Below are 18,145 nucleotides of genomic sequence, written 5' to 3'. Positions count from 1 at the left end.
AGACCACAGGCCTGTTTTCTTCTTATCTTGATTGAACTCAAGACTTATTGAACCCAGAAAATGGCTGCCTTCTCACTTAAACTTCTGCAGGCAGAATTCTTCCTTTTGCTTTGATGCCTGTAGTTTTTGGGGGCAATTAAATTAAAATTAAACTGAGTCGGGAAACTATGGGTTAGACTATATTTATGTTGCTCCTTTAATGTAGCGAAATGTTCCATGGGAGAGTTTGATACTAAAGGAGATGTGACCCAAATTTTACTCAGATGTAGACTTTGAGGATGGTCTTGAAGTAATAGAGAGAGGGACAGAGAAGCAGAGGTTTTGAGTGAGGGAGTTCTTGAACTAAAGGGTCTCAGCAGCTGTTGGCACAGCACCTGGAGTGTTCAAAGTTAGGGCCACACTGTGGTGTATTGGTTGTCTTACATCATCACTGGGTCAAAACGAAGCACCTTATCCATAACCACATAGATTACAATACTTTAAGAAGAAAGCTCATGGTCACAGTGATGTTGCCACAGTTTAATTACTAGATTAGTAATAGCTATCGTTCAAATTCTACCATGGCAGCTATAGAATTTAAATCCAGATTAATAAACTGGAATTAAATAAAGAAATTAAATTCAAGGAATTATCATAATTTAGTTCACTGATGCTCTTGGGAGGAAATCTGGGATGTATGTGACTCCAATCCTATTATTGTGGTTTGCTCCGAAATGGCCAAGCCAGCTGTTCAGTTCAGTGGCAGTAATGGATCGGCAATTAATGCTGGACTTGCCAGTGAGACCCAGATACTGAGAATAAATGAGCAAAACTTGCCACAAAGTAACTGGATTATATAAAGAGAGTTGGCCTTCTGCTCTTGCAGAGGCAATATTCTCCATCAATTCCTCACTCCTGTCTAATCTCCACTGACAGAAACACATCCATCAATCTCTGCCTTGCTCTTCAGCTGAGCTGGGTGGAGAACACCACCTTTGCCAGGTTCCTTTATTTTCAGGTAGTCTGCAGTACCTGCGGTGTTTCAGCTTCCAAGCTGTATGGAAGGCTGGCTTCATGAGAACCAGGGCTATCCCCTCCTCCCGGTTCACCCTTCTCCTGCCTCTGGTCACGTAGAACCAGAGGCACTGTCTACCAGGAGCTTTTCGTGCCATTGTGCTCCTTGAAGAGATTCCAATATGTGAACCAGTTAGGGAGTGGAAAATAAGAGCTTGAAAGCAAGAGTTGGCCTTTCAGCCCCTCTCACCTGCTGTTCCATTCTGTAAGATCATCCTAATAATGACCATTCAGCCCATCAGGTCCATGCCAGCTCCCAGAGGTACAATACCATTAGTCCTATTTCCCCCTTTTTATTTCCCTGTACTTTTGCAACTTATTCTCTCTCTCTCACATGGCAATGTTCTATTGATTCTTTTCGACATTACTTCAAACTGACGTAACTTAAAGTATCCAATTAACCTACCAGCTTGTCCTCTAGTTTCTTCTCACACTCCAAAGACAGCTGCCAACTGCACACATGGCACCCGAGGTTAGGATTAAACCCAGATCCCTGGGGCTGTAAGGCACTGGCAGCAACACTTGTGCCACATTACCACCCTGGCCACAGCTGATCTTTTACCTTGGTGCCATTTTCCCTTATTATATCTGATTTCCTTAATATCCAAAAATCTATTGCTTTCTGTCCTGAATGTACTGAGTGACTGAGTCTCTGCAGACCTCTTAGGCATTGAATTCCAAACATTTATATCCCTCTGGACAAAGACATTTCTTCTCACCTCTTCCTTGAATAATTTACCTCTCAAGATTGGGACCCCCTGGTTCTAGACACCTTAGCCAGGGAAAACATCATCTCAGAATCTACTCTGTCAAGTCCCTTAAGAATTGTATGGAGTCACAGAGTCCCATAGCACAGAAACAGACCCTGTCCATAGCAACCATCAAGTACCCATCTGTATTGTCTTATATTCTTTAACAGGATTACCTCTCATTCTTCTAAACACTAGAGTGTCTTGGCCCAGTTTGTTTATTCTCTTATCGCAGTACTCATCAGGGAGGGTTCACCTTTCATTGCTGCTTGTTGCATGCTCCACAATCTGGCCATTATAAAGGTACAGACTTTACCTAAACGCCTCCAGCAGGAGATGGAGAAAGAACACATCGGCATTTGGTGATGAGGGAGGTTTTATTTCTGGACATACAGTCAGGGATTCACTTCAGGATCCTAACCATTGGCTTTGTATCCATGAGCTGAGGAAATGACCCCTCACCCTGACAACACATGGTTCTGGCTGGTAGCATCTCCAGTAAATGCCATATGCACTTGACTTTAAAGACATGAACAATGTCCAGACTCAAGCAATCTGGAGCAACACCAAGGAATAACATGGGCAGGTACTGCTAACTAGTTTTCATAGCCAGAGATGGGACTCTGCCAATGCAGTGCTGATGGTACTATATTCTGAAGTTGCCAGGTATCACTCCAACAAAGAGCTACACGGTTGTGATGTAACACAGGTCTTGGCAACAATCAGGAAGGGAGACTGAGGCTCTGCATCAGCTGTACAACTGTTGTTCCCACCAGAAAAAAAAAGCACAACAGCAAAGCACTGGCGAGATGGTATCCCTTGGCACAGTGGCTTGGTGCTGCTCAGACTATGAAGAAGATTGCAGTGCCTCAGTAAGGTCAATTAAAAAAAAACTCACCAGCTGCTGTAAAGACTTCTGCCATCTTGGTACAATCCATCATTAACCTTGCTGAGTGCCTCAGTGTTCTAGAAGCCAAGGCCTTGAGGAAGATTGAGCATGATTGCGATAAGGCCTTTTAATTGTTGCATCTTTAACAGGATGTCCATCCATCACCTGTAAATGGGACAGCACGTATCTCCAAGTCATGCAGCTATCACAAGGAAATGATTTCCTTCCTGTTTAAAACCAATGCCCCTGTGCAGACGCAAAGTATGTGTCATTGGACATGAGCTTTCATTCTGCTCAAGCACTGCTATAGGGAGGGAAGAAAACTTATCATCAATATCTTGATTTTAACTATAATCACAGCAATGTAATTATTGCCGCAGGCAAGGTCAAACAAAACTACTGAAAAAGCAAAAAAAGCATACCAAATTATGCTATCCTCTTTGTTAAGGTGTCCATCACTGAGAAACTTGTAGAACAGTTCATTAAGGCTATTTGTCAGGATTTGATTCTCAGTCTTTTTGCTTTTATAAATTAACTCTTAAGTTTCGAAGCATGGGAACCGATGCTTTTTATACAGGTAATATTCTCAAATCACCTTTGTGTCTTTCTTTAGTAATTTCTTTCCAAGTTCATTGCTTGGCCTACTACTTCTACATTTCTTCCCCTGAGGCTGCAGCCTAGCTGGTGGAATGCTGCCATCTTATAGTGCTTATGAACATCAGCTGTCGTCTGGGCCCAGGTGACCCAGCTGGAAAGAGCACCTTCCTAGCAGGAATGGCAATGGTCTGGGCTAGCTGGCTGTGGGGTAAATGCAAAAACACTGCCAAATTACCAATGGTTTGGGCTGCTTGACCTACTGGGATCTCTTGCAATTCTGATATGACAAAAGCAAAAGGACATGGTCATGGTGAAGTGGAGAGGGAGGTGCAAGTAAGTGGTGTGCTGATGATACATGTACATAGAGGCAGAACATACAGTGCAATGAAGGGAGGAGGGATCTGAAAACCTAGTTTAGTTGTGTGTTTACTATCACCTACAATGAATTTGGACTCTGTGTAGATTACTGGCTGTGAGTGACCAAGCTTGTGATTGCCAGCATCAGAGCACCCCCAAGTGAGTGAGCCATTGGGCTCTGCTGTTTGTCGAGCCAAGAGACTGTTTCTTGCCAGATTTTCCTGCAAGGTGAAGGAAGTGGCTGCATGTTGACAAGTGATGACTGCCATGGTGGAATACATGCACATATGCCTGTGCGCACGCGTGTGTGTGTGTGTGTGCGTGCGCACACGCTCGGGGGCTTTAGTGGGTGGGGAATCCTCATTAACCAGATTATTGAGATTTTTCTCATGAAGTTTGGGACCCACCCTCTCCCTGGCTGAAGCTCTGGGACAGCAGTTGGTCTGTGCTTCTGCCCAGCTCTGCTTTTAGAACTGGAACCCTGATGTCAATTAATCCAGGATTGGTTTTGTGGGTGCGCAATGTTCATTGAATATTAAATGTTTCACGTATAGAGAGGGGGAAGTGAAAGTGCTGTGGTCTAGAAATCATTCCATCCTGCATCTTAGACCACTAACACAGCATTGTTCATCACCCTAATGCTGTTTGTGAAAGTTGCATAAACAGCGCGTACTTCATTTGCAAGGTTCACTGAACAGGTTTGTCAGGTTTCCCTGTAACACTGACGTTGTCGGTTTCTGAGCGGCATTCCCCATTGTGTACTGCAAGTTTTCTCAGTTACCACAATGTAACACAGCTGGTGCAGTCATTACAGTCAGCTCTTAAATGGGCATGCCACAATACAAGCACGCCCAACTACAGGGGAGTATGAATGGATACTGTAATTATGGAGGGTGGGTGGGGGGAAAGTTGTGAGGGGGGGAGAGTGGTGTAGGTTATAGAGTGATCTCCTTGAATATGAATTTTGAATGACTTCCCTAGTACAGGAGTAAGCAGCAGACTATGACATATGGCAAAGATCAGCAATAGCAGCATAGAATAGTCCTGAGGCAAGGAAGTTGAGAGTGACTGTGATCCTGACGTTGATGGCCAAAGCATATCAGGCATATGTGTGAGGTATATTTGAGGTCATAACAGGTTCTAGATCTCAGTGAGGACAAAGAATGCAGTTTCCAGACACGTCTCAATAGTGCCGTTTCACAGGGAATGGGGTTAGTGAAAACTGGTTGTTATGCGAGTTTGTTAAACAGCTACGTGGACAAATTTTGCATGTTATGTGACTGTTGGGGATTTTTACACCAGAAAAGGGTGTGAAGGGAGCACGGAAATCCTGGCGATCAATGAAACAACGAGTCTCCTCAGAGACGCTCGAGCAACCAGAAATGTGTACAGAATTATTGTATGCCCGATTAACCCAATTTTCAACAGGGCAGCACAGTATTGGAATATTGTGAGCAGATTTCTAGCGCAGACTATTTTAAACAAATGCATATAATTCCATGAAAAGGGCAATAGAAATCTGAGGTCCAGCAAGACTAAAACAAATCAGCATAGGTTCCCCGCAGTATGTATTTAAGGACAGTAGCATTTTTAACGTAGTGTATTATCTTCCATTTCCTTTGAATTGTTTTCTTAGATAATGTTTAAAAAGAGTACAAAAATAGGAGGAAAAATCTATTTGATTGAGAAGGCCGTTAAAGGTGAGAGGTGATGTGAGCAAAGCTTCAGTGATGTGTTCAACCATAGCTGGTAACCATACTCATCAAACACCATTTACTAAAGCTAGCAAGCAATCTTGTCCTTCTATTTTGTGGTTACCATGGTAGCACAAGAACACAGGGAGACTAGCCTTTGAGACTTATTTTAAAATTGCTCTTGTTTTACTTTTTAATCTTTGTAGATTATGAGCTGCCATCTAATAGCATCCTAAGCCCTTCAGTACTCTCACTGATAGAACCACACCCACACAACTATTTGTGCAGAATGCAAGCCCCTAGGAGTCCAATACCAACAGATAATGTTAACAGCCTTTCAGAAAACTGCTTATTTAATGTGTGCTAGCTGTATGAAATTCACAGAACATGTTTATTTATGAGGCGTGATCTCACTGTTAGCAGGGTTGGTGTGCAGGACCAATTACATGTGTTAAAGTTGCACAATGTGATTGTTGGACTTCATAAGCACGACCTTGCCTTGCCTCTGCCTTACACACTGGTCCTTATACCTACCCTGTGGCCCAGCCTTGTAAGCCCTGACCCCAAGACAGGCACCTGAGCCATGATCTTGTGCTGGGGTGTGGCACAGTGATTGGAACCGCATCCGGAATTTGGGTATACAGGACACAACATCAGAGTTTGCGGATCAAGTAAAACCGCAATGTGTAGTAAACAGAAGGAAAGTCATAATATGTTTCAAGAAGAAAATGAGCAGACACATATGAATTGAAACTTAAATCAGAAATTGTGAAATAATAACCTAGAAATTGATGTGCACAGTAAAGTTACACTTTGTGGTCATTACGACAGTGACCCTTTTGGTTTTGGGCTTCCACAGCAGACATCATTGGTTCTGAAACGTTTTCCCTCATGTTGAACACAAAGGAGAAAGGTGTCACTGCTCGCTGCAGACAGCAAAATCTTGGATTGTGCCTGTCAGGTAATTCTGGAACAAATGCCATCCACTATGGACTGGATGCAGACCTGATGTTTGTATGACTGATGCCTGGGAAGGGAAAATAATATGGGGGTAAGAAATAGTCAGCATACTGGCACAGCTGGTAGAGCTCCTGGCTCTCAGTACCAGTGACTTGGGTTCATTCCCGACCTCCATTGCTGTCTCTGTGGAGTTTGCACATTCTCCCTTAGACTGCTTGGTTTTCTTCTGGATGCTCCATTTCCACCCCCCCCCCCCCCACCCACCACCACCGTATCCCAAAGAAGTGTGGGTTGGTAGTGTAATAGGCCATTGTAAATTGCCCCTAGAGTGTAGCTGAGTGGTGGAATGTGCAGAGAATAATAAATGTGATTAGTGTAGGTTGGTCGAAGGGCCTGTTTCCATGCTGCATGACTCTGTGGCTAAGATTCTATGGTCTCATACAGAGCAGCGTGTTTCCCACCTAAATGAGATATTTGAGAAAAAGTTCCGACCATTTCATCTGCAGCAGATCTGGCCATATCCCTGCAGTTGTCATTCTCCATGTGCAGCTCTGGTTAAGCTGAGTTTAAATTGTACCTGTGCCAGTGAATGGAATGAGCCTTCCCACAGGCTGGGTTTTGCCTGACCCTTTTGGCACTGTTTCAGATCAGCCTCTCCACATTTTTATCACTGGGTAGTCAGCTGGTGTCACTGATAAATATTCAATCATTTCTTTCTGAACTGTGCCTCTCACGCAACAAAGAGCAGCTTGTTTCTTAGTTGAATTCTTTCCCAGATATCGCTGTCGCCCTCTGTACAGCAGGAAAACTGTCAGATCTGAAGAAATTGCTTGTCATCTGGTATCTCAAACAGCCATTCTTAATGTGCTAATTTTAGCAGAATTTTTCAGCTGGATATTTAACCATTGACCCTCACAGGGGAGCTGGATCCTTTACCCAGTATCCTCAAACATTAGTGAGGAGAATTGTATGCCCTTACAGAGTCCCACCACAGAATTTCCAACACTGACCGAACTGAGGTCAGCACTGGATAAACTGTGGATTACTCTTGGTACCAGTTGAACAGCTCAGTTGATCACTAAATCAACCGGGTAGCTCTTCTGGGAACATCACAATTTTATTTTTTTTTCAAGGCAATAGTAAATTATAAGGACAAAAGTTATAGAGAAATTAAGCACAGAAAATTTTGTTCTGGCAGGTTTGTGCACCTATGTTTGCTCCATTTGACCATCCTCTCCAAATTATTTAATTTCACCCGAAACCTATAATGGCAGAACTAATTGATATTAACTTATCAAAACCTCCAGATGTTTTGCTAAATTAATTATGGGTTACATTGGCAACAGCATGTGCCAACTGGTAAAAGTGAGCAAGGGAGTGTGCAAGTAATGGAGAATGAGGGAGGGTGATGGAGCTACATGGAGATCTGCAGTACACTGGAAGTGAATTGTTGGGGGGGGCTTATTCCATTGTGTCTCCTTTGTCTCGTCACTGACCTGACCTTAAAAGGGAGCTTGTGAAAAGAGTGAACAAATGGGGCTGTGGCCTGGGGTATCAGTAGCAGTGATAGTTACTTGGGTTTGGGCTGGTATCAACGGCTCACAATACAAGCTGAATGTGAGCTTTGATCCAGCATTTCTAAGCAGTCAGAAACACAAGGGAATTTAGACTTGCAGTGGTATGGGGAATAAATAACTGGATTCATATGCAAAGGCATGGGCTATTTTTCTGGAACCATGACTTGCAATCCAACTGCAGCAATTGGGAAATTTAAGTTAAATAATTCTGGAATTAAGTCAAACAGTATTAGAGCATAGAGTCATACAGCACAGAAACAGAATGTTTTAGCCCACCATGTCCAAGCTGACCACGCAATATTAATCTATATGAATCCCATTAACCAGCACTTGATCCATAAGCCTTCAATGCCTTGGCAATTGAAGTGCTCATCCAGATATTTAAATGTTGTGAGAATACTTGCCTCCACTGCCCACTCAAGCAGTGTGCTCCAGATTCCACTCACCTGCTGCATGAAAAAATTCTTCTTCAAATTGCCTCCAAACCTCATACTCCTGAGCCTAAATCCATGCACTCTGATTATAGACACGTCTTCAATGGGGAAAAGTTTTCCACTATCTCTATGACCTTCTATTAAGTTCTCCTCAACCTCCTTTGCTCCAAGGAAAACAAATGCAGCCTGTCCAGTCTCTCCTCTTGACTGAAACGTTCTATCCCAGGAAATATGCTGGTAAATCTCTTCTGCAACCTTTCCATTGCAATCATGTCCTTCAAATGTAACGGTGACTCTGAAACCAGTGGATGGTCAAAGAAAACTCTTTTGTTCACTCATATCCTTCAGTGAAGGAAATTTGCCATCCTTATTCCTTCAAGCCTGTGTATGACTCCAGACCACAGCAAAATGGTTGACTTTTAACTGCCTCAGCAAGTCACTCAGCCTAAAGGTCATTTAAGGATGGTTAATAAATGCCAGCGTTGCGTGCAACGTGCACTTATTGTGAGCAAGTAAGAGAGTGAAGAGATCTCAGGGGTTACAGGATTGGGAAGGGCAAGGAACTGGAGAGATGTGAATGCAAAGCCAAGAATTTTAAAATTAAACAATTATTGGACCAGGAGCCATTTTAAGTGTCCAGTGATGGATGAACTCAACCTTTCTGTTTAAATCCTAACTAGTACTGAGGTTCTGATGAGTTGAGAGTAATGTTCACCAAGGATAGCTTATGGCGGAGGCTGTCATGGTGTGAAATGTAGTCATGTCTAGAGGAGGGTCAGGTTTCTACTCTTGGCAATTGTCTACTGTTCCACTGCAATTTACCATTATTTATACATATGGAATTTGAGCCAACCAAGTGGTAATATGATGCAGAAACATGTATACAGAAAATTCCTGTGTGTGTGTGTGTGTGTGTGTGTGTGTGTGTGTGTGTGTGTGAGAGAGAGAGAGAGAGTGATACCTACTTCACTGCCTTGTCAAGTGAGCAGGAAATATTGGAGGGGCAAAGTAAGCGAGGTGGTTTTCAGTGAGTGGTGCATAGTCTAAATTTATTGCATTTTACATGGAATTCATTGTGGAGTTGCAGCCTGTGATCCTTTGCTGTATCCACTTGTTCCCTTTTTTGCAAATGCTGCTGTCAGTTTGGAGCACAGGATGGTGCAACCACTTATTCATCACTTCACATATAAAACATTTTGAATACAACTGGCAGTGTGCTTCTGATTAAGATGGGTGCTCAGTGAGAGAACACGACAGTATCAGTGAAGCTCCTCTTTTGCTCTGTTAATGTTGATGCAGGATTTGGTTCAGTTACCTTTTCAATTCATCCTCTGCTAAGCTGATAAACAGGAACGCTATCTTTTCGTTGTAGAATCTTTACCTGTCCTAGTACCAGCTGGAAACCATTTGTCACTGTCATGCTTGTGTTACCATTAATACTATTTCTATTTCTATTCATCCATGCTCCAAGAAAGGGCAAAAAAGTTAAAATTATCTTTTTGATGTGCAATAAGCTTAGTCCTTGCTTTTACTACCAGAGCATGGCAGAAATTCTAGTGTGGTTGTTATAGTGAGCCTCACAGATTGGAAGACCTGACTGGGGCTCAAGCAGGGGTGACCTTTGACAAGGCAGCTGATAGCCTGATATTAGGTAGTAGCCAATGGAGCTAAGGTTCATGAAAACTCGGAAATGAACTTTGGCTAAAATTGTAGAACTTGGAGAAGGGCTAAGACCCAAAGTGAAGAATATCCTTGTGAATAGGTTGAAAATCCTGGAACTCCTTCCCTAATAGTATCATGGGTATACTCATACCTCAAGGACTGCAACAGTTCAAGGCAGCTCACCACCACCTTCTCAAGGCCAATAAGGGATGGTCAATTAAATGCTAGCTCAGCCTGTGAAGCCCACATCCCTTGAATGAATATTCAAAAAAACACAGGTTCCATCAGTGACCAGCTGATGAAGCTCAACTGCAAAAACCTTGATAGTGTTGGCAGATTAAGGGAGGGGAAGTTCCAGGAAAGAATTAGTTGGCAGATGAGTTTTAACTTCAACCCCAGGGACAATACGGGGGGTGGGGGGGGGGTGCAGGTGCAAGGGCATGAGGTGATTGGCAACTCCAGGTGAACAGGACAGGACAATTCAGGACAGAGCAATATGGTGATGCACTTTCAGAGCAGATTTTTCAGGATTGAAATTGGGAAGAATTTTTCCACACAAGAGCATGAAAATCTGAACTTCTTATCCAATAGTTTGTGGATATTTGGGTTCCATGGAGTTTTGTCAAGATTGATAAATTTGTCTTGGGTAAAGCTTTCAAGGAATAAAGAGAAAGGATAGGTAAACAGGACTAAGATTAAAAACAGCCCTGATCTAATGCTATGGTGAAGCGGTCTGGAGAGTGGGTTGCCTCATTCTGCTCTGGAGTTGCATTGAACTGTGTGACTTCTGAAGCTCACTGAAGTTGGGCATTACTAAAGTTGGTTGCTATCTTGCTGTACATCAGTATTCAGCTTTTAGTTGGTGTCTAGCTGTTGGCTCTTGTCCAGGCATTGTTTGGCTTTTGGTCAACATGCAGCTCAGGCATTGAATGAAATGGCAAGATATAATGGGTGTTATCCCAGGGGGATTGGTGCTGGCGCCTCAACTTTTTATAATTGTATAAATGACATGGATGAAGGCAACAAAGGCATGATGACTAAATTTGGTGGTGACACAAAGATGGGCAGGAAAGTAAATTGTGACGAGGACATAAAGAGGCTACAGATAAGGAAGTGAGCAAAGATCTGGCAAATTAAGTCTAACACAGGAAATGTACATTTTAGTTAGAAAAATAAAAGGAAACACATTCATTAAATAGTGAGAGAATGTCATCATCTAGTCCCAATGACTTATCCCAATCAAACCCTCCCATCAAGCTGTTATCCTTGACCCTTCCTCATCAACCTCTTTGTAACAGTTCACTGTCCCTCTTCTCTTCCAGTGCAATGGTATCTCATCCATGCAGACATTCCTTGCACAACAGCTGAGGTCATGTGAGGATTGGCTCTAAAATGCACAGGGTGACTCAATAGTATGAGCAGGACTATAGAAGTTTGAACATTGCAGCCTTTGTGGGGCTGTAAAGGTTAAGAATTACACAGACTAAACAGGCTGTGGGGTTTGCTGCAGGGTCAGGATGCTTCAGTTTGGCCAGGGTTTTAGGGGATTGCTGATGCCTGCCTGAAGATGGTTGTTGGGCGTAGGGGACTGTAGAGATCAACCACAGCTGAAGGCAATCAGGATAATTCAGCCTAATATGTCTGTAGGGGTTAGTGATACCAGTCTGAGTGGGTTGTAGGGAGCAGGTGATCATGCAATCTGAACAGGTTGTGATGGGTCAGGAATCCAATGGGCAGAGCAGTGCTGCAGGGCTCAGAGATGCAGGGGGATCTGGTGTCCTAATGCATGATCCACAATAGACTAGCAAGTAAATGGGAAAGATAACAATGTTGTTTGTTGCCAGGGGAAATTAAATACAGACGTAGGAAGTTTATGGTTCAGTTATATGGGACACCAGTAAATGCATACCTGAAATCTTACATATGGTATTTGACACTATTTAATGAAGGAGAGAAGCAACTCACTGATGTGCTAGACTAATACTTGGAATGGGTGGGTTCTTATGAAAGGTTGGACAGGACAGGTTTGTATTGACTGTAGCCTAGAAGAGCGAGAAGGCACTTAATTGAACATTATAGTAACTTGACAGGATGGATGTGGAGAGGATGCTTCTTATGAAAGAATCTAGAACTAGCAGTCGCTATTTAAAAATAAATTGCCATTTAAAACATAGATGAAATGATTTCTTTTCTTTTGGAGGGTCTATTCTTTGGAATTATGGTGGCGGCAGGAATGTCTTTGAATATTTTTAAGACAGAGCTAGAAAAGCAAGAGTGAAAAGTTATCACAGGTAAATGAAAATGGGGAGCTGAGGTTATAATCAAATCAGCCATGTTCTTATTAAATGAAAAAATGGGTTTGAGGGGCCAAGTGGCCTGCTCCTGGTCCTAATTTTCAACTACATGTTGATCTGGCAATGTTGCACTTCATATCAAGCGATCTAGTTAGTTTTGCAGTTTACCCATTTCTGTGGTGGAGGTTGGGGTGTCTGTTGAGGCCCTCAAAAGGCACTCAGTTATCAATCACTGCAGGATTACTGGGCTTGTATCAGGGATTTGGGACTTCAAATACATTGACAGACTAGAATAAATAAATAGAAACTGCTCCCACTGGTCAGAGGTGTGTTAAACAGAAGGCACAAATTTATATAATTGTGAAAAGAAACCAAAGGACTAATGGATTTTTAAAAAATGTGCATCAAGTTTATGTGATTTGAAGTGCACTCCCCAAAAGAGTCATGGAAGCAGGTTCATGAATAACTTTCAAAAGAGAATTGGATAAATACTTAAAGTGGAAAATAAAATGCTGGACCACGTAGAAAGCCAAGGATTGAGGCAAACTGAATAACTCTTAAAAGAGATGGCACAGGTGTGGAGTGGGCTGCTTCTTTTCAGCTATAATTCTGATTTGTATGACTTGCTGCAAGGTTGTTATCAGTGCAAAGCTTTTGAATCACTGGACTTTGAGGAGTTAAACTGTGCAATTACCAACCTTATAGCAGGAAAATTCTGATTCACCAGGAAGCAAGAAAGAAAAAGTGGAAAGAAAAAGAGGGGAGAAAAGAAGTGAGGCTTATCATTTCAAATAAAATGGCAGCACAGTCAACATTCATCTTGATGTTTTCCTGCTGGAACCATGAGGTCAGCCTTGTCGTGAGCACATTATTAATGTGTGAAATTCACAAGCCAACAGTTAGGTTCAGCAACATCACCTATGAGTCAAACAAAAGATGAAAGATCAGCTTTTCAAGATATAGTTAGAATTGACAGATTCTCTGAGATGTTGTCTGTCATTTCTTCTGAATAGTTTACTTACCTATGATATAAAGTCAGTCTCATTGACCTGTTGTCATTATCCAGTCCTGATGACCTATCCCAATCAAACCCTCCCATCAAGCTGTCAATATTGAACCCTCTTCATCAACCTCTTTGTAACAGTTCACTATTCCCTCCTCTACCCCTTCAGTGCCATCAGTGCCATGGTATCTCATCCACTGCACAACAACTGAGGCACATCAATGAATGATTTATGTTTCAGCTGAACTACCTTCCTCTGTGCTGAAGACTAGCTGTAAAATACACAGGGTCACCAATTGTTTGACCAGTTTATTGGTGACTCAACAGTGTGAGCAGGGCTATAGAGGCTTGAATACTACAATCTGTGTGGGGCTATAGAGGTTAAGAATGACACAGACTGAATAAATTATGGGGTTTGGTGTGGGGGGGAGGTGGGGAGGGATGCTTCAGCTTGGCCAGTGCTGTAGGGGATTGGTGATGCCTATGTGAGGACAGTTGTATGGGGTAGGAGACTGTAGAGTCCAACCATGGCTGAAGAGGATCAGGATCATTTAGTCTTGTGTGGCTGCAGGGGCTGGTGATACCGGTCTGAGTGGGTTGTAGGGAGTAGGTGATCCTACAGTCTGAACTGGGCTGTGGTGGGTCAGGGATCAATGGCCTGAGCAATGCTGCAGGGGCTTGGGATACTTCCCTGTGAGTTAGTTCTTGGGGGATCAGGACGTTCCATCTGAGGATGGCTGAAGGAAACATAGAGCAGTACAGCACTGGAACAGGCCCTTCAGCCCTGATGTCTATGCTGACCATGATGCCAATTTAAATTAATCTTATCTGCCTGCACATGATCCATATCCCTCCATCCCCTGTCTGTTCATGTGCCTCTCCAAATGCCTCTTAAATGTTGCTATATTATCTGCTTCCACCACCTCCCCTGGCAGCTCATTCCAGGGACCTACCTTGCCTTGCAAATCACCTTTAAACTTTCCCCCTCTAACCCTAAACCTCTGCCCTCTAGTATTTGATATTTTCATCCTGGTGTAATAGACTCTGACTATCTACTCTAACTATGCCTTTCATAATTTTACAGCCTCAGACACTCCAAAGAAAACATTCCAAGTTTGTCCAAACTTTCCTTGTAGCTAATCCAGGCAACATCCTGGTGAACATCTTTTCCACTCCCTTTAAGCCCTCCACATCCTTCCTGTGATATGTCGATCAAAACTGCACACAGTACTCCAACTATGGCCTAACCAAAGTTTCATACAGCTGCAATATGACCTCCTAACTTTTATACTCAATGTCTTGACCAATAAAGGCAAGCAAGGCATATACCTTCTTTACCACCCTATCACCTTGTGTTGCCACTTTTAGGGAGCTATGGACTTGCACCCCAAGGGTCTTGTTACTGTCTCCTTTTACATTTGACCTCCTAAAGTGCAACACCTCACACATGTCCTGATTAAGCTCCATCTGCCATTTCTCGGCCCATATTTCCATCTAATCTATATCTTGCTGTATCCTTTGACAACCTTCCTCACTATCCACAACTCTGCCAATTTTTGTGTCATCTGCAAACTTCCTAAACAGTCCACGTACACTTTCATCTAAATATATGTATAACAAACAACAGAGGTCCCAACACTGATCCCTGCGGAACACCACTGGTCGTAGACCTCCAGTCAGAATAACGCCCCTCCTCCGCTACCCTCTGTCTTCTATGGCCAAGCCGATTTTTAATCCAATTTACTAAGTCTCCATGGGGATCCTAGGTGCCTTAATCTTCTGGATCAGCCTACCATGAGGGACCTTGGTAAATGCTTTACTATAGTCCAGGTGGACAACATCCATTGTCCTACTCTCATCAATCATTTTTGTCGCCTCCTCAAAAAAAAGCTCAATCAAGTTTATGAGACATGACCATCTCCACACAAAGCTGTGCTGACTATCTTTAATAACTGCATGCTTTTCCATATATGAGTAAATCCTATCCCAAAGAATCTTCCCCAATACTTTCCCTACCACTGATGTAACATTCACTGGTGCATAGTTTCCTGGTTTGTCCCAATTGCCCTCCTTAAACAAAGAAACAATGTTGCCTATTCTCCGGTCCTCTGGGGCCTCGCCTGTGGCTAAAGGTAATACAAAGGTCTCTGTCAAGGCCCCAGCAATCTTCTCTCTTGCCTCTCTCAATAACCTGGGAAAGATCCCATTAGGCCCTGGGGACTTACCCATCTTAATGTTCTTCCAAAGACCCAACACCCCCTCCTCCTTGATATCAACATGTCCTCGAATATCAACATACCCCTCCCTGATCTCAATATCCTCCATGTCCTCCACCTTGGTGAATACCAATGTGAAGTATTCATTGACCATCTCTCCCACTTCCTCTTGCTCCAGGCATAAATTCCTTCCTTTGTCCTTGAGTCGTCCTACCTCTCCCCAGCTACCCTATTATTTTTAATGTATATACAAAATGGTTTGGGATTCTTAATCCTATTCACTGAGGATATTTCTTGGAGTTAAGGTATGAATCTAAAAAATGCCATAGGGCAGAACCCCACGGTCAAAACAGGACTGTCAGAAGTTGGAGATCTTGTAGTCTGATTCCATTGTAGAGGGTGGGGATCCTATAGTTGAGCAGAGTTGTAGGCTTTCAGGATCCTGCAGTTTGATCAAGGCTGAAGGGTCAGGTATACTCCAGTCTCTGCAGTGCTGTATTGTCTGTTGGAAATGACGTACACAAAAATGCAAGAGTCCAAACTGAGGAAGGGAAATAAAACAAATTTAAAGAGAGTAGCTGTTCCCTTGAGTTCTGAGATCTTGCTCTTCCGAACTGCTTCCTATAGCCACTCTCCATGTTCTTTTTCCTGTCACAAACTTCGAAGTTTTTGTGGGCAAAGACTGGGCTAATTTCCATTTCAGAGGGCTGCCAACTGCACTCAGCTCACAGAGAATCACACTGCTTCTGCGCAAGAGCCCGTTTCTCCCTGTGTCGGTCATGGTTCCCCTAGAATGAGTGAAGCCTGTGGAGCCAGTAAACAATATGTTGTTATCTCAGTGCCTGCAGCTGGCAGGTATTCTTCTCTGGGACCCCATCGGTTTCCTGATCCCTCACATGCCTGCATCCTGTGTTTCTGAGTTTGGGAATTGGTGCACGCCTCAGCAAGGTGTTTCCTCCCTCGCTGATTGGTGTCACGTCCTGATTTGTTTCTCCTCCTGATTTGGGTAGTTTTTAACAGGCAAGAGTGAGAGAGCAGGCATAGTTAGAGCTGGAAGCCTCTCTCTCTCTCTTGCGAGTGTTGTATACAGAGTTAGGATTAATATGCTCGTTAATGTGCTACGTGGAGAGGACCAGGGATGTCCTGTTGATCTAAAGTGAACTTGCTCTCATCGCTGTAGGATGCGATTTTTACAAGGCAAGCAGTGACTTCTGCTGGAGTTTCTGGTAGCCTGATCTGTGAGCTCGGAGACTGCGTCAACCATTCCATTGGTCGCTGCTGAACTCCAGTTGGAGGCTTCCCAAGAACTTACGGTAAGCAAGATCTCCAGGATAGCTGTCCAGAGAGAAAAAAAATAGGCCTGTGCTTCGATAAGGATTCCCCAAGGAGGGCACAACCCATCCTATTCACCCGGTCACATTGTTGCTCTGAAATTCTGACAGACCTTTGCATAAGATCAAGTCAGGTCTTTCTCTTGCACCACTAGCTTTTGTTCTTTTCGCCGTAGGGCATACATTCAGCATTCTTCCACCCAACCACCCACGCATGAATGAAATCTGAGGCCCAATCCCCCACATGTCAAGATCCGTCTGTGGTTGGCAAACACTGCTGACAAACCCAACTCTTGTACATGTCTCGGTACCTTCTGCAAACTCCCCCATCAGCCAGCTACCCAGCTAGCCTCAAACAGCAGTCAGATTCCAGCCTTCCGACCTTGAGGTGGGTTTCAGCTTACTGGCCCAAAGGAGTAATCATCCAAAATGACTGCTTATCTCAATTAATGAGTATCTGAGTAAGATAGAGCGGCATCAGACATGTGGACCTCAAGATGCTTGTATGGCTATATATTCTTCAGATGTGAACTAAAGACTTGAACTGCTTCATTAGTTCAATTGTGCATTAAAGATCCAGGGGACTATTTATAGAAGGTGAAGGGAGTTCTCCCTTGTCAACATTGGATTTTCAGCTTGCATTGATAAATTACATAGTTATTTTCCCGATTTCGGGATTGAGCTGTGTATAAAATGCCTGCTACTTTCCCCTCTATAACAACAGTCTCCACATACCAAAATAATATTGAGCATCTTGAGCACATTGTGATTGTTAAGGGAGAGAAATAATGAAAGAAAACTTGGAAGGATTTTCTGGGATTGCTTTGTTATATGGAACAGGGTCCTGGGTGTGGAAAGAATATAGAAGATGAGGGTGAAAGGAACAGAATGTATGATGTACCTCCACTTGCGAAGAAGAAACCAGTGAGGGCCGTCAAATGGACTGGAGGTGTGGGGTCTGAGGAAAATGAGCAACATTTGCCACTATTGATAGATGCAATCAGAGAGGCTTCAGGGAGGCTAGGATCAGAGGCAGAAGTGTCACAACAGAGATGGGGCTGGCCCTCCTGGTTGGGCTTTGTTGTGCAATGGGACTGTTTAATAGAACAAGTTGAGCAGAGATTCTTTCTGCATCAAACCTGTTCTGTACCTGCTCTGGAAGCATTTGCGGGAGCAATGTAGAGGTATCTTTAGTCTGCATCTGACCTAAGCTGTACTTGGTATGAAACTGTTGATTTAGAGTCGTAGAGTTTAACAGCACAGAAAAGGACCTTCATCCCACCGTGTCCATGTGACCTTTTTGCCTATTAGATCTGTATAATTGCCTAT

At 43.2% G+C, this 18,145-nt stretch overlaps 1 protein-coding gene across 5 annotated transcripts in view; it reads left to right on the top strand.

Annotated features, from left to right (window-relative positions):
- Window positions 1-18,145, top strand: part of shank3a (SH3 and multiple ankyrin repeat domains 3a) — an 813,035-nt gene that overhangs the window by 12,359 nt on the left and 782,531 nt on the right. For 2 of the 5 annotated variants that reach the window (XM_052034272.1, XM_052034271.1), the window contains exon 2: window positions 16,666-16,798. The exons of 2 other annotated variants lie outside the window; for them this stretch is intronic. The gene's annotated coding sequence lies outside the window, so the exon portion shown is untranslated. Of the gene's footprint in view, window positions 1-6,198; window positions 6,301-16,665; window positions 16,799-18,145 lie in introns of all 5 variants that reach the window. One more of the 5 variants, XM_052034269.1, reaches the window with a different exon arrangement.

Source organism: Pristis pectinata, chromosome 19, assembly GCF_009764475.1.
Source record: "Pristis pectinata isolate sPriPec2 chromosome 19, sPriPec2.1.pri, whole genome shotgun sequence".
In the NCBI taxonomy this organism is placed as follows: domain Eukaryota; kingdom Metazoa; phylum Chordata; class Chondrichthyes; order Rhinopristiformes; family Pristidae; genus Pristis; species Pristis pectinata.
This window is presented reverse-complemented; position numbering and strand designations above follow the sequence as displayed.